Here is a 17,906-nt window from a genome sequence, read left to right as displayed (position 1 = left end):
CCTCTTTCTTTATACCTTCTCCATTTGCTTATGGTGTTTGTGAGCCATTAGAGGAGTGACACTTGTGACTCTAAGCATTCCAAAGTCAATCCAAAGTGGAATTGGGATTGTTATTGCTACATAACAATCAAGGTATGATCTTAAACCTAATTACACATTAATATGATTACTTGTATGCTAGAATTAGGGTTTATAGTCTTGGATTCAAAGCATGTACAATAGAGAAACCTAGATCCAAGCATTAGGGTTTGTATGAGCACATAGGATGTCTTATGACCAAAACCCATCACATACTCCATATCTATGTGTAATATAAAAGTAACTATGCACTCACAACACGTAATTTATATTAAATACTTCATATCTATGTGTAAGATGAAAGTAACTATGCACTCACAACACGCAATTTATATTAAATACTTCATATCTATGTGTAAGATGAAAGTAACTATGCACTCACTTGAGAAGGTGGTGACTCGGTACTCGGACAACGCTTCGTTTACTTTAAAATAATTTTCTTCGACGAAACCTAGTATTATTACCACTAGATTTTCGTCTAATATTTACCGTGACTAATTACTAGTCTTATTATTATTATTATATAAGCGTTTAAACAATACTTTCTAACCACTATGTACAGACAGGGGCCAGACATAAAACACCGGAGGGAATGACCATTTTGGCATATAACACTTCTGAAATCCAACAACCCTATGCGACCCTTTAAACCAGATTCTTCGTACCGCAAGTAGTTAAAAAGATATTATAACGACACTTATATAAGTCATAATAATAGTGAAAATATTTATTATAAATTTATAATAACAATACTAATTTTAAATATAAACTATATTTAAAATAGGGTAAGCATAACTTACTTACAAGGGGACTTTAGCTAGGAGTCGGGCTCTACTAGGGCAGAACTTCATCGCTGAATCTTTCTAAGAAAGATTCGTGCAATGCTTTAGCGCTCACCTTACTATACTAAAACCTATAGAAAGAGAAGTCGAATCACGAGGGACCGAAATGCTTGGGGGATAAGGAGAGAAAGACTCTTGAATCAAGATAATGGTGCAAGAAATATGAGAGCCCAATCCTCTTATTTATACTAATTGAATTTTCAAAAACTACCCTCCATAATTACTTAATGACATTTTAGTTATATAAACAACTAAACACCTCTTTATATTACTATTTTAAATAGATTTAACGATATTTGTACTAAGTAATGTCGAAAGAACTCAACATTAGTCTTATAATGACCGCATCGTCGATACCTTTCTAATGATATATACATATGTGTGTGTGTGTGTGTGTGTGTGTGTGTATATATATATATATGTGTGTGTGTACATATATATGATTTATACTTTATTTAAATACGTAAATATGTTATTATAATTTGTAACTCATTCATACGAACTTTGTTTTTGACGTTACTTATATCCACGCGTAGGTGGAGACGTACTCTACAACTTTTGTTTAGACTCCGTCGGCTAATTTTGACTTTATTTTTAAAGTTATATTTTTGGCCGGGACAGGATTGGTCCGTTAAAATCTCATAACTTCTTCATCTGATGTCCATTTTTGTCTGTCTTTTAATCGTTACGCTACTAATAACGAGATCTTCGATTGTTGTTTAGGTTGTGTCGGCTAAAAACCGCTCGATCTAATACTCGAACTTCGGGCTGTACATTGCTAAGTCGAAACTTTGCAAAATCATAACTTCCTCATTCGAAGTCAGATTTGGGCGTTCTTTTTATGGACGTTCTCAGGTTAACATATTCTACGATTTTCATTTAGATTACTAAGGCTAAAAGAAGTTGTATCATAAATCCACTATTTACGTCTTCGCGGTGTCGTGCCGGTTCTGTCGCTAAAGTTCGACGGGTGCTAACTTCTTCGTTATAACTCGGATTTCGGCGCTCTTTATTTGTACGGAACCCTTGAGACATATTCTACTATTTGGTTAAGATTATTTATTCTAAATAATATTTTTTCGAAAAGTCATTTTCGACCCCTATTATCTCTAAATTGACTAACCCGGATCTACGGACGTTAGAAAGATTGACAAAAAAACTAAAAGAACAAATGGAAAAGGAGGCAAAGGGGGCAAAGGGGAAAGAAAATGAGAATAGATACAATCCATTCAAAAAATACTTTGTAGATTGGTTCAATAAAGATGAAGAAAAAAATAAAACTGAAAGATGTTGATCTGGTAAGTTATTCAAAATCAAGTTATTATATATATATATATATATATATATATATATATATATATGAAAGATGTTGATCCGGTAAGTCATTCAAAATCAAGTTATTCTTTATATATATATATATATATATATATATATATATATATATATATATATATATATATATATATATAGGAGTAAGATCAAATAAGAACACCAAAAAAGTTGAGAACGTGAAAACAATTCTGGACCAATCAATTTATAAGGTAAATTAGAAATTTTATATTTAAATTAAATATTTTTAGTATTTTAAAATAAACCAAAAATATATTTAGGTAAATTTATGAGCATGTTCCTAAAAATCAGTCATCATCATCTCTCACGTCTCTATACCTACTCTCATGTCCTTTTGAAGTGAACCCTGATTCATATGTCTTCTTCACCGATCCAACAACCCTGCGCTCGTCAAAAACTACGAACTACCACCGCCATCATCATCGTCCCAACGTACCACCACTACCACTTACAACCTCCGAACAACCACCACCGCCTAAGATGTCGTTGTTCATGTCCGTCAAACCCATGGTATATCCTTCTCTGCCGCCATATCGATCTTTCGAAGCATCATCGGCATCCCTTTCGGGTGATTATATATATATATATATATATATATATATATATATATATATATATATATATATATATATATATATATATATATATGACAATAAATATGTAAATGCATATATTCTTTCCGGTTTGTCGGGAAGATGACAGGTTTGTCTATATTTTCAACATAAAAAAATGCAAACATTGTCATCTTGGATAATAGCATATCAGATGTAACTGTCGAAGGAAAGTAGATGCCTGTACTTAAAAATTGGGTATGTAAAAAACTCAAATGTGATTAAATAAGAAAGTCATATATTTTATTAAAATCAAATGTGTTTATATAGAATAAATCACATGTGATTACATAAAACAATCACATGTGATTATAGTAAACAAAAATCAACTTTTCTAATCACATATGATTGAAAAAAATTAATCACATGTGATTATTTTATAAAAATTAAATGTGTTTATATAAAATGTGAATAAACATTTCAAATCATATCTCATTATACATTTGAATTCAAAAATCATCAAAAATATTTTATAGTTGTAATCACAGGTGATTATGTAAATATTAATAATATCTTTTTATGTTTTATTTTATGTGATTAACTTTCTTATTTTTTTAATTTTCAAAACAAATCACAAGATATTTATAGAAAATAAAACATCCAAGATTACATGCGTTGGAAGACCCAAATCTGAAGCCAAATTTTTTGGATCTCACATGCAAAACAAAAAATAGAAAAATAAATTGTGGAGTGTTTGTATTGAGATGTATAGAAACATATATGGGTCAAACGGATGGGTCTTATGAAACTAGTTTTATGAAAGAAGGACCACAAGATGCAATGTTAGATTTGATAAGAACAAGACATGCTTATAAAATCATACTTTCTGAAATTAACCTCATGAAGCATGATATTATAGAGTTAGTACATACATACAACAAAAAAGACAAAGATAAAAGAAAAAAATGATGCAAAAGAAGCTTGTTCACAAATCCATGAAAGGTTGTGGTCGCTAACTTGAAGATAAATTTTGATAATTGAAGGTGTGCATGAAGAATGGAAGATAGATGTTGAGGATTGAAGTTGGAGATGGTGGATGTGAGTACAAGAATGGAAAGGAAGTGGTGAATGTTACCTTGATGATATGATTTTGATATGGATAACTTGTTTGTTGCTTGATTAAGACAATGTTTAGTTTTTAAGTACATCAATGTTTGCTATTTTATTAAGATAATGTTTAGGTTTTATATGTGGATATGTGGAGATAGTGGATGTAAGTCTTTGAAAATATATATATATATATATATATATATATATATATATATATATATGATATGGTGGACATGTGGGTCTTTTATTACTTTACAAAACAAATGTATATTTTTTTGATATGTGGGTATAATCACATATTATTTTGAAAATCATATGTGATTGAATTCATAATAATTCATGCTAGAATTAAAATATAATATAAAATCATATATGATTTAAATCTATTCACATTAGAAAACAAATAAAACATGATTTGGAAAATCATGTGTGATTATATTCATAATCATTTATGCTAGAAATAACAAATGATTTCAATAATCACATGTGATTACAATATTGAACAAAATAATATGTGATTTAAATCTGAACACATTAAAAAACAAATCACATATGATTCAAATCTATTCAAATTGACAAATCATATATGCTAGAATAAACATATGAATTTTCACATGTTATGAAAAGTGTATCAATCACATGGGATTATGTATATTAATCATCTATTAAATCTTATTTACATACCAGAATCACATATGATCGTTGTATGGTTTATACTTCAACCACATATGATTATATGTATGAAATAAACTATTGTTAAAAACCAGACGTGATTATCATGTGTAATATATGCATATACAAAAAGAAAAATCCCATATTATTAAATATGTTCACATTATAAATATAATATGTGATTACAAAAATCTTATTCTCATTAGAAAATCACATGTGATTATGTATATATAAATATATGTTGTTATTAAATCACATGTGATTAAGATATTTTATTAGCAGTTTATACCTAACTATTATAGAAACAAATTATTGAAAAAATCACATGTGATTATACTAGTAAAAATTATAAAATCACATAAGATTCATATAAAAATCATATATAATTATACACAGAAAATAAAAATGTTGAATGAGGAAAAATAAATTGAATCACAAATGGTTATCATCTGTTATGAACATTATATACTTAATATTTTGAAAACTAATAAAAAATCTATACATCAATTCTCAACATTAAATTTGTTTGGACAAGTATCACTGTTATGTAGTTCTCTTTTACCAAATATTGAGCATTTTCTGGTCTTCGTTTGAGATTTCATAACTGATTTTTAAATTCATCAAAAAGCCTCTTCTTTCGTGATCCTTTATTATGTTGAACATTTGGAACAAAAATCTCGACTTCTTCTGGAATAGTAACACTATAAAGTTTCTCAAGGACATCTGAATTCCTAATCGGATTTTCACTTGAAGAATTGCTCTTCACCTTATTCAACAAAAGTTGTGTTTTTTCAGCCAAACATGCTAACTTCTACTTATCATCACTCACAATGTCTAAAGCAGTTTGAACATTGAAGAATATTTCATTAAACGGTTTGGTAACTTCTTCACCCTCTTCGTCAAAATGATCTCTTGATAGCTAATAATTTGAAGATATTATATCATTTGTCCATTGCCTAAGAATATATTGTTCCAGTATTTCATTAAAATTGTGTCCATCAATATCTAAAAGCATGTCTGCAAACCATACCAAAATGATTAAAATGTCAACATGTGCAACTCACTTCCTTTTCATCATATTTTAGTTCCACCTGTAACAATGAAAAATCACATATGATTACACATTTATCACATATGATTACACATTTATCACATATGATTATAGAAATAAACATCGTAGTCTGGTTTAATCACATGTGATTAACATCTTTATATATAGAAAATATATCAATCATATATGATTACACACATAAAAAACAATATACACACTAGTTTAATCAAATGTGATTTAAAAGAGTTTAAATTTTCTCTGATCGCATCTAAAAACTCATTATCTTAATAACCACATGTGACTATAATAACATATACCTATAGTCACATATACTCATTATCTTTATAATCACATGTTACTGATCACACCATTATCATAAATAAAAAAATAAATTATATAAATAAAAAAATAAAATACCTTATACGTTGCTTTTACTTCGTGTTTTGGGTTCTTGTGAATAACTTTAAAAATTTCTCATTCGTCTCCCTCACCTAAATCTTTAACATCACAAAACCAACCTCCTATATAAATCTCCTTTTGAAGTTTAAAAAAAAACTTGCTAGTGTACACCTTTGATGCATGTTTTTCTATCATACGTGGTGACCTCCAAGAATAATTTGCTCCCATAGTTTTATGATCAAGTCCACGTTGTGTATATCGTTTTTTTTAATGGCAATGTCGAATTCCTCATGAAATTGAGAAAGAAATTTTCGGTTTCTAAATATACATTGAAAAATGAATTGATACTCTAAGGCCTTGATGTTGTCTTCATCAACCCAGACCTTAGAAAATTATTTAAATATGCAGGTACCTATGCTTCCTTATTTTCAAAAATATCTTTAAACCATCCCTCATCTTCTAGATTAAATTCTTTCATCAACAGTTCTCAGCTCATTTTGAAAATATGACACTCAAAATAAATGTCCCAAACAAGTTGATTGAATCTTTTCTTAAAATCCATGTTTTTAAGAAATTCCACAGATACCTATAATAACCACATGTGATTCACAGTTTATAAATTAATATTCAAATATAAAGGTAAAACTCACATGACATAACTTTAAATTCTTTAATCATGTGTGATTATAAATGTAATCATATATGATTTGGAATAATAATGTGTGATTATATTCATAATCATTTATGATAGAATTAACATATGATTTTGACAATCACATGTGATTATAATATTGAAACAAAATCACATGTGACTTAAATCTATTCACGTTAGAAAACAAATCACATATGATTCAAATTTGTTCAAATTGAAAAATCATATATGCTAGAATAAATATGTGATTATTAAAAGAAAACCACATATGATTAAATATGTGATTACCAAAAATCTTATTCACATTAAAAAAAATCACATATGATATATCAAAAGTGATTATGTATATAAAAATTTATGCTATGTAAAATCACATGTTATTTCAAAAAAATTGTACCTTTTTTGGCAATTTCTTCATGATATGCCACATGCATAATCTACGCTTTGATTGAGAAAAAACAAAATCAACTGCTTGCTTTAGTGCTACATCTTGATCAGTTAAAACAGTTAATGGTTGTTTTATTTAATGAGCCTTCAGAAACTGTTCAAGAAGCCATTTATACAAATCCATATCCTTTGTGCTTAACAACCCAGCTCCAACAGTAACAGATAACTTATGATGATGAATGACAGTAAATGGAACAAAAACCAATGCATACCTATTTCATGTACAAATACATAATCAAAATACGATTAACCATATTTAGAACATAGAAATAAATTACATAAGAATGATTGATGATAAATGATAAATCAAATATGATTTTAATCAAAATCACATTAAAAATACTTAATGGGCATTCATTCAATCACATATGATTACAATCATTATCACATCAATATACTTGTTGACAATTGATAAATCACATGTGATTTGAAAAATAACTACATCATAATACTTGTTAAGCATTGATCAATCATCGATCTCATATGATTATAGTCACATTTGATTAAACACATAATCATATTAGCATGTTTGTAGATATATGATCAATCACATTATCACATCAACATGGTTGTTGATATATGATCAATCAGATATGATTATAATCTTAATAAAAATACCATACATGTTCAACATTCATTAATAACATATGATTACAATAATAATCACATCAGTATACTTATTGAGAAATGATAAATTACATATGATTAGAAACATAAATACAAAATAAATTTTTACTTATTTGTATGAAAGGTTTCATTGAAAGACATAACATCTCTGAATTCACTATAGTATGCTTAATCTGTTTCATCGGCCCAAAACATTGCATTCAAGACATTATTCTCATCACATCTATAAAAAAATGAATAATTCGGATAGTTGTTTTTACGATTAGTCATCTTTTTGAAAAAAAGTTGAGCATCTTTGAAGCCAATAATAGAGCCCATATCCCTCTTGAAATTTCTGTATTCTACAGCCTTGTCCCATATATACTAAAAACCGCCTTTAAAAGTTGATTTGAGTTTGTAAGCTTTTGTAGCACCCATTTTTGTAGTTGAAACCCGAACAATGAACTCCTTATAAGAGTATGAAAGAATCCTTGTACTTTTCAAGTAAAATGTATCTTCAAGCTCCTAGTTGTGCATTTCTTGAAACTTATCAAACCTATACTCACCCTTTTCCTTTGACATGTTTCATAATTATTTTGGTTTTACAATCTGTAACCCTATAGATTATATTACATTCCATTGGAATCAATTTTGGTTTACCCATCCTGTTACAAACCACATACCTATGCTTTATTATATCACCAATTTTCCTTAATATGTTCAGAAAAACATCAAAACCAGCCTTCTCTGACTTGATATCATGCAAAACCTCTGACATATAAAATCCGATACACAACTTGAACTCATCATACTATTTGAATTTTCATCATTACAAGAAGTAGAACATTCAATTGTATGATCAAATATGGAAAACGTTTTAATCATATATTATTATAAAAAGAAACAATTGAATATACATAAATGAATGCAATGTAAAATCATATGTGGTTAATAATAAATTCATTATATAATCATATGTGATTAAAAGACATAATTGAACATATATAAACTAAACATACGTCAATATTTATTCAAATATCAAAAAATGGATAATCACATATGGTTAACACTATATTAAACATACTTATTTAAAAAAAACTAATGAATAATCACATATGATTAACAAAACAGATTAAATTAAAAAAAAATGAATTACTTATATTCGCAAGTGATTATATAAGGAATTCATTATTAATCACATATGATCATATAAGGAATTCATTATCAATCACATGTGATTATACATTACATCTTGATATATATTCGTTTCTAAAATACATCAACAATTAAAAAAAAATAACTTGCTTATATAATCATAACAATTTAAATAAGTATTTAAATTTTTTTACCTGAAACACTAAAGCTTTGGATCTGATGACTTGAATGTTCAAAGTCTTCATTCATGTAGTTTTAGATTTGATGAATTCAATGTTCAACATCTTTATCAACATTTTCAATACTAATTTGATCTTCATTTCTAAATAAATTCACATTATCGCTTGTAAAAGATATTATCAAACAATAGAACCTGTCATTAACAACATAAACAATTATGATTACAACAAGTATTAATAATATATGATTTAAAAAACCATAACATAAAATGTAAATGTTCATAAGATTTATGATTATAATATATATCAATCATATGTGATTTTAAACATATATGACTAAAACATTTATGATTATAACATATATTAATCATGTATTATTTAAAGAATTGTATTATAGTTTATAACAGATATCAATCACATATAATTTTCTCAATGATCTATTTCTTTAATAGGTAATCATATATCGTAAATGAAAAGATATTGATCACATGTGATTGAAATAATACGATTTTAAACAAATACTAATCACATGTTTTTTTTTTTTTTTGAATGTTTTAGGTTTTTCTACGAGAATAAATCACGGTTATTAGCTTCATAATCAATAATACCAATTTAAACTACATAAATGCAGCTACTAGGGAGGGATCGACGTTTCATAAACAATATATTAAACCTAACTTCTTTCAAATTCAAAAATTTCGATTTATACTTCATAAATGCAGTCACAATGCAATAATCGACGTCTAATGATCAAAATAAGTTCTGCAAGTTGATGATTTTTACTTTTTTGATGAATAATATTTTAAACATAACTAATTTCGTACTAAAAACGTTAAAAAACTTATTTAATGACTATAATAGATGATATGAATACAAATGCAAGTGTTTAATCATCGAAAAAAGATATACAAATTGAAGATTTTTACCTTTTGATAGAAAGAACTATTAGACCTCACTTCTTCATAGAATAGATGCAATTCCTTTTTCTATGAGAATCGACGAACAAAAAAAGAGGATTTAGGAAGAAAAATCGGAGAAATAGCTGAGATTTAGAAGCAATTTCGTAAAGATCGTAAGATATCGATATCTTCTCAATATATACTGTCGACCATAGATACGTCGAAACACGGAAATAAAATCATATGAAATCTCGTTCATAAGAGCAAAGTTAAAGAAATACCCTTGAAAGAGGAACACACGTGTTTTACTGCTCCTAAGCTAAAAAATGTTCTCAAATATTCTCATTTTAGAAAATGTTCCGATTTGAACATATATATATATATATATATATATATATATATATATATATATATATATATATATATATATGTGTGTGTGTGTGTGTGTGTGTGTGTGTGTGTGTGTTAAGTTCAAATAAGACCATTAAATTAAATCCCACCTAATAAATGAAAATGAATTTGCCCCTTGTCATCATTTTATGAATTATGATCCATATCATTTTGTGGTAAATTTAGATTAAAATATATTTACGTGTCATTTTGTAGTTTTTTTTCTTCATTTTATTAAATTTCATATAATACGTAAATGTAATAAATATAATAATAAATGTATATTCAATTCATTAATACAACTTTCCTTATAATTTCTAAATTTCTAAATTGAATCCAATTATTTTAGTTTTTTTATTTATTTAAATTATTAGTTTAAATTTAAAAGCTAAATAGACACTTCAATTTTAACAATTAAATATATTTTTTTCCATATAAATTTAAATTTTCTAAATTGTTGAAATCTTCATGTTTGTTTATTGATTTTTGGATAAGTCCATTTAATAAATAGGTTTCACAACTAGTTTTGTAATACATTGGTGCAATCATACTAATTTATTTGGATATATATATATATATATATATATATATATATATATATATATATATATATATATATATATATATATATATATATATATATATATATATATATATATTCCAAAATGCAAAATAAATAGAAAATTAAAATTTTTAATATTATTTTCTTCATTTTTTTATTGAAAAAATAACAATACAAAATTTATTCCCTTTTTGTTTTTTTTGTAGATTATATGGAAAAAATTTGGAATGTTTTTAATGAATTAATTGAGCTTACTGTTGACTGATCAATGTTTATTTAGGTAACTAAAATTATTACAAATAGTTAGTATATTAAATGTGATTAAAGATATATTATAGATGTATAATTTAATTTTACAAAAATTCATGGTTGGAAATAGTTGAATACCCAATTTTGATTTATTTTATTTTAAGCTAAGCTTTACAATATTATTATAAAATATAATCAAAATATTATCCAACTTATTAGTTATTACCTATGTGAAAAACTATATCATTTAGGAAAAGGTTCTTTGAATATTTGAAAATCAATAAGACGAGTCGTACCATTTTGAAAACTAATTATCAAAACATTGTTACCGGTTACATTATTGTACAGATCTGGATATAGTCGAATTTAAAAAGTTTACGTATATAAAAGATACCATCAAATAAGAAAATGATACAAATATCATATAAAGTTTCAAATAAGAAAATAATACAAATATAAAGTTTTTAAGATTTGTTGATTCACTCGCTAAAGTTAATTTCTAGTTTTATGAAATTATAGATGTATAAGATAGGTTACGATCTGCTTTTTTTGGTCCTTTCCAATCTTTAATAGCCATATATATCATACGACAATGACCATTTAAAAAAAAAAAAAACTCACGAAATTGACTTCAATCGACGCTTTCTTCATCGATGGGAAAATGAACTCACCTGAATCAACAATACTCACCGGTGAGGTGGTTTTTCTATCAAGGACGGAAATATCGATTGAAGTGGGTTTCATAAGTTTTTGTTTAAATGATCCACAAACTTATTTCTTTATTTTTAGTTTTTTTTTTTGCTTTATAAGAACATAATGTAAGTTTTTTTTTGTTTAAATGGTCACTGGTGTACCGGTTATTAAATATTGAAAGAAACTAAAAGAAAAGATTATAACCTATCTTATATCTACATAAAGCTTGAAAATAACTTAAGTACTAAATGGACCGATCCTAAAAACTATATAGGAGAGTTATGTCATTTCCCCATAAACTAATTTTAAAACTAATTAAAAACAAAGATATGATATCAAAAAGAATTTTATTCAAACTAAGTATGCTTTCAACTAAAAAAAAGATAAGGCTAACGTATGCATCAAATTTAAATTACTAGCAACCATGTTTAGACTGGTTATGTGTCATGAATTTGTTTTTATAAGCTTATAGTCTAGTAGTCGGTTCTCAAACTAGGTGGGGCTAATTTGGACCGATATTGAAAAGAAGACAAAGTAAATGAAGGAAAACAAGAACAAAGTGGTAAATGGAAAAAAGATTTGTATTACTCATGGAATCGTTTGATAAAAAGAAACTATACAAGTTTGAGGGATGATATAAATTAATAAAAGGGAATAACGTATATAGTTGAGTCTTCCGCGAACATTTTATATAGTTACGTGGAATGCTTTATACAACTTCCTTGAATTCTTGATATCTCATTGAAGTATCATGATCCTTGTGGAATCTTATGAAATATTGACCGCTAACATTTTATATAGTTACGTGGAATGATTTATACAACATCCTTGAATTCTTGATATCTCATTGAAGTATCATGATCCTTGTGGAATCTTATGAAATATCATATTTTATACAACATCATTGAAGTATCATGATCCTTTTGGAATCTTATGAAATATCATATATTACTTTGGCGTATGACTTTTTAACTCGGATCCTTGCATAAGAACATATATGATGTCATATGTATGATATGCATGCCTACATGATCTTTTGACGTAGCGGCAAGGGAGACAAGGCAGTCCTTGCCTAAAAAAGAAATAGGAACGAATTCGGCTAAGAAGGTTAGTGTCACACAAGACTTAGCTCATCTTAAAATAGATGCATATTATTATATGATCATTGAAAATTAATGAACACGATACTATTACGATACTATTAGGGTTTCATTATTGAATCATAAAAGAAAATACAATTACAAAAGAATGAGAAAGACAATATAAATAGGAAAACTAAAAAAATTTAAACCTAGCTATAGGGCTAAACGACCGAATAGGGCTCAAACCAGAAAATGCCTAATAACTTTATGTTGCTAACATACCCCCTCAAACTCCTAATGCACCATCAATAAGCATTGAGAGTTTGTCCTAGATAAAATGAAACGATGAGCATTCAAGACTTTCATAAATATATCAACAATCTGCATTGTGGACGGAACATGAGGAAGAGAAATAGTCTCATGCTAAAAGTGGCGACAAGTGAAATGACAATCAATCTCAATATGTTTTGTCCACTTATCAAACACCGAATTCTTGGCAACAATTATCGCACTCTCATTGTCACAGTGCAAAGAGTTAGGCTGAGAAATATGAACATCCACGTCTGTAAGAAGCCATCGCATCCACACAATCTCACAAGTAGCAACATCCATAGCTCGATACTCAGATTTTGTAGATGAGCGAGAGAAAACTTCTTGTTTCTTACTTTTCTACGAAATCAACGAATCTCCAAAAAGTACCTCAAGAGAGGAAGTAGCAGGAAACACCAGACTGCGAAACTGAGTACCACAAAGATATCTCAAAATACGAAGAACTACTCCCCAATCAATCGTAGAAGGAGCAGTAATAACTAGCTAACCACGTGAATTGCATGAGTGTAACGCCAACCATAGGTTCGCACTAGAGAGGCACTCAGGAGTCCTTGTCACAAATTTTAAGAGAAAGAAATATATATATATATATATATATATATATATATATATATATATATATATATATATATGTGTGTGTGTGTGTGTGTGTGTGTGTGTTGTGGTGGGAGAAACGATTTGTCGAGACTTGCTATTTATAGAAGGTTTGGGCTACATGTCGCACATTGCGCACCGTCCAATATGCGCGTGAACCACCCTAATGGTGACACATATCCTATACCAATGGTGCCATGTCATCCATATCTTTGGTCTTCGGGGTGTTAGAAAGCGTGTCGCACATGTCGCGCGAGTGCACACGATGATGTTTTCCTATGTTTAAAAATCCATATATATATATATATATATATATATATATATATATATATATATATATATATATATATATATATATATATATATATATATATATATATATACACATATGAACTCCGTTTTCTATGACTCTTATATATCATTGTAGATCTTATCATTTTCTACAACTTTCCTTTTGGTCGTTTTTGCTGGTTTTAACTTCCGTTTTTCAACTAGTATTTGTTATTGTTAGTATATTATAAAAATTACAACTTTCTCATATGATATCCCTTTTAGGCGTTCTTTGCTCTATAGTTCCTAGTTTAATCAATACTATGATTGTCTAGTTGACGATTTTTTCCAAAAGTCAACCATTCTCCTTGTAGTTTTCGTAGCTGTAACTTTTCAAGTACGGTAGAATTTTATTTATTGTGATAGCTATATTTCCATCATATTGAGTTGGGTTGTTGCGAAACTTTTATTTATGGGATCGTGGTCACGTGTGGAATATGAGTATGTTGACCTGCTCACAAAGTGACATGGCTTTTCACACACTTATTTTTGAGCCTATGGTTTGACGTCAATAAGGGTGATAGTATAAAATATTAGGCATTTACAAGATTGTATTATCATGTTTTGACATTAGCTATTAATGGATACTGAGGACGTATTCTCTGGGTTGTCACATCCTCCCCATGTTGAAGGAAATTTTTTCCCTGAAATTCGACCGGTAGTACCTGACATGAAGGCACTTGGTTGAGACCATCATAGTGGAATTATACCTATGGCATAGTTTTATAGAAGTATTATCTCTTCTTAAGGTTTGTTTTAGCAATGAGGTTTGGAACTGTTTGAGTTTTGTCATGAGGCTGATGTTAATGTCCATATGTATTTTATTGTTCAACCCTTTTTGAGTTTTAATTTTGTCGGGTATTTGTCCACTAGCAAAGGGTTGTTTCGTGAGGTAGTTGGATGTATATTCCTACTTTCAGTTTCTTGTCTTTCCCTTAGTGCTTATATGCTTAGGGTCCTATTTCTATTTTGTTTTACACTAAGAGGAAACCTAATGTTCATATTTATTAATTCTGCTAAGGATCTCTTGAACCTCTACCTTTTTCGTTCTACGGTCTCATCGCTTCTATTTTAGGAGTGCTTATGTTTTTACTTCTAGTTGTGGTTTCCTGTATCTTGTCTAAATTGTTTCGTGCTAGATATGGTGATCCTTATTATTAGGTCATCTTACATTTGGATACTTGACATGTCTTAGCTGGCTTATGTAGAGTTTACTCAGGGTTCTACTTCTAACTAAATGGTGGGAGGTATTTGAAATGTTGCGGATTTACTTAACCTAGCGGTTTGTCATGAATTTAATATTTTTTTAAATGAGTAATCTAATACACTTCCTGACTAAGTCTATGGGTAGTTTATTGTGTTCGTAGTAGTTATTATAAGGGTCGGATCTCTATGAGTCCTAGTTGTATGGTACTTTATGCCATAGACTTTCAGGTTTTTGTTTTCAATTATCTTTGTGTGGTGGTATAGGTATGGATTCATGAAGTGGGAGTTCCTCTAGGGCTACAGTGTGTCTTGCCCTAAAATAGTGTGTCCTATCATAAGTGGTTAGGGCCTTCTTAATCCTAGTGAGTGTACAAGTCCTTGGGGTTCTATGTTTTTGTGTGCTTCTTCATTCCTCAAAATCCTATCATTGTCGAGTATGTGATGCTTATAATTACACTAGGTTTGACATGTGTTTCTACCTTCGTATCATCAAGTTATTCATGCTTGTTTAAAGAACAGAGGATGCATCATCTATTCCTAAAAAATTTGATCTTAGTATTTTACTAGTAAATGATGTACTATAGGTGGTAATCTTAACCTAATTGTTCTTAACATTGTTGTGGGTCTATAGTATTCGTTAACCTAACTACTCTTAACATTTATTGGTCTCTATGGAAGGATCCTGACTTGTTTGCTCATAAAATCCTGGTAGTTGTTTCTCTGTTGTTTGCCACCATGTTAGAGGTATCTCATTCTGTTGAAATTAAAATTCCTCTCCTCATTGCCTTTTGCTTAATGATTTGTGTTTTAACTTTCAGGTTGTATTTGTGTTAATCAAATTTCTTAGCAACGCATTTGCTTATCGTCTTCTTGGGTAGGTTTGTTGACTTGAGTTATTTTTCATTCTTTTGTTATATGTTTATTGTTTGTTTATTTTAGTTTATAGCTTTTTGGTGCACCTAGTGCTCGTTTTAATTTGAGGGATTGATATTCTAGGTAAATTTCTAGGGATTTGGGTTGGAAACAGTCAGGAAAAACATCTTAGAGTTTAAAAAAATGAACTTTTGGGTATCTCGGAATGCGCGTCGGGAAAGCGAATGTGTCACACGCAATAGGGCCACTTATAAAGAGGGTGTGTTGGCTCGCCTTTATCGATGTGCACTGCCGATTTCCTTCCACTTTTCGTGAATTCCGGGCCAACCACGAGGTTTGCACGCTGTACTTTCTAGGTTTTGTCGTTTTCTTTCATTCGTTTCTTCTGTTGCTCATGTACACATGTTCAAATCCCCAATGCCCTTCCAAAGATAACGGGCCCTAATTTTCCTTCTTTAGGCTTTTGAGAAATTTAAGGATTTTCAGAATTCTGTGTGATAATGTAATATTGATGGTTTAAATATGTGACAACCCGAAGTTTTTCCATCGCCGCAACCCATTCCGTAAAACTCGTCTTAAGCGAATTGTTCCGATTTCGTCTTTGAATTAGGTCAATTAAGTTAAGACTTTTATTTTGACCTTGTAAGTATCCAAACATGTTGGAAACATGTGAAAATGTCCCAAACTAGTAATTAGAAAAATTTTAGTTTTGACCATATCGGGTGACGACAACTTAATCCGGTGCGACCAAAAGCCTCGGTTAACATCAGTATCGGGTAGAATTCCACCGTGTATCAAATTCAAACCATATTTAAAGTGAATTAAGACTCATTTGGATCCTTTTCACTCTCTCTCTCTAACCTCTCTCCTCAACTCAAGAATTTGATCCAAAAATCATCCATTTCAAGCTTCAAAACACCAAGGTAACCATCTTAGCTTCTTGTACAACATCCTTAGCCTTTAATTTAGAGTTCAATTCATGATTTAGGACCTCAAACATGTGTTTACAGCCCTAGAACAATCTTGGGCTGTGAACACATATAAATGGTGTTTTTGAGCCTCAAAACCCTTCCAAATCACCATTGGAGCTTAGATATGGCTTAAGGACTTATTGGATTGGACTTAGAACACCTTAAACTCAACATTTGAGGAGTAAACATGAGTTTACTGCCCAAGAAGAAGCTTGGGCCATAAACACCATTTCATGGAGAGTAAATTCCTTTTTGGGTGTTAAAATGCAACTTACACACCTCATAAGCCCTGGAATAAAGTCTAGAAGCAACCACAAACAAGTTAGGGACCTTAAACTTGATTAAAACAACTCCATAAGGAGTTCACAACCGTAAACCCCCCCCCCCCCCCAAGAATGGGTTCCTGGGCCGTAAACTCCTATAAATGGGTTGTTTGATGCCCTAACCTCACCCCTTGGCTTGTAAATTTGAGTAGAATCACTTGTGATAAATCATTGACCTTCAAAACACTTAAGAATGATGTGAGTGAGAGTTTACAGTTGTAAACACTTAATTTACTACCGTAAACTCATAAATTGGTCCATATGGTTAAATTAATTCCTTGATAATGCCCTAGAACCAAACCTAGCAACACC

This window comes from Lactuca saligna, chromosome 8 (genome assembly GCF_052625555.1).
Source record: "Lactuca saligna cultivar CGN05327 chromosome 8, ASM5262555v1, whole genome shotgun sequence".
NCBI lineage: Eukaryota > Viridiplantae > Streptophyta > Magnoliopsida > Asterales > Asteraceae > Lactuca > Lactuca saligna.
The sequence above is the reverse complement of the archived record's forward strand: the minus strand, read 5'-3'. Positions refer to the sequence as shown.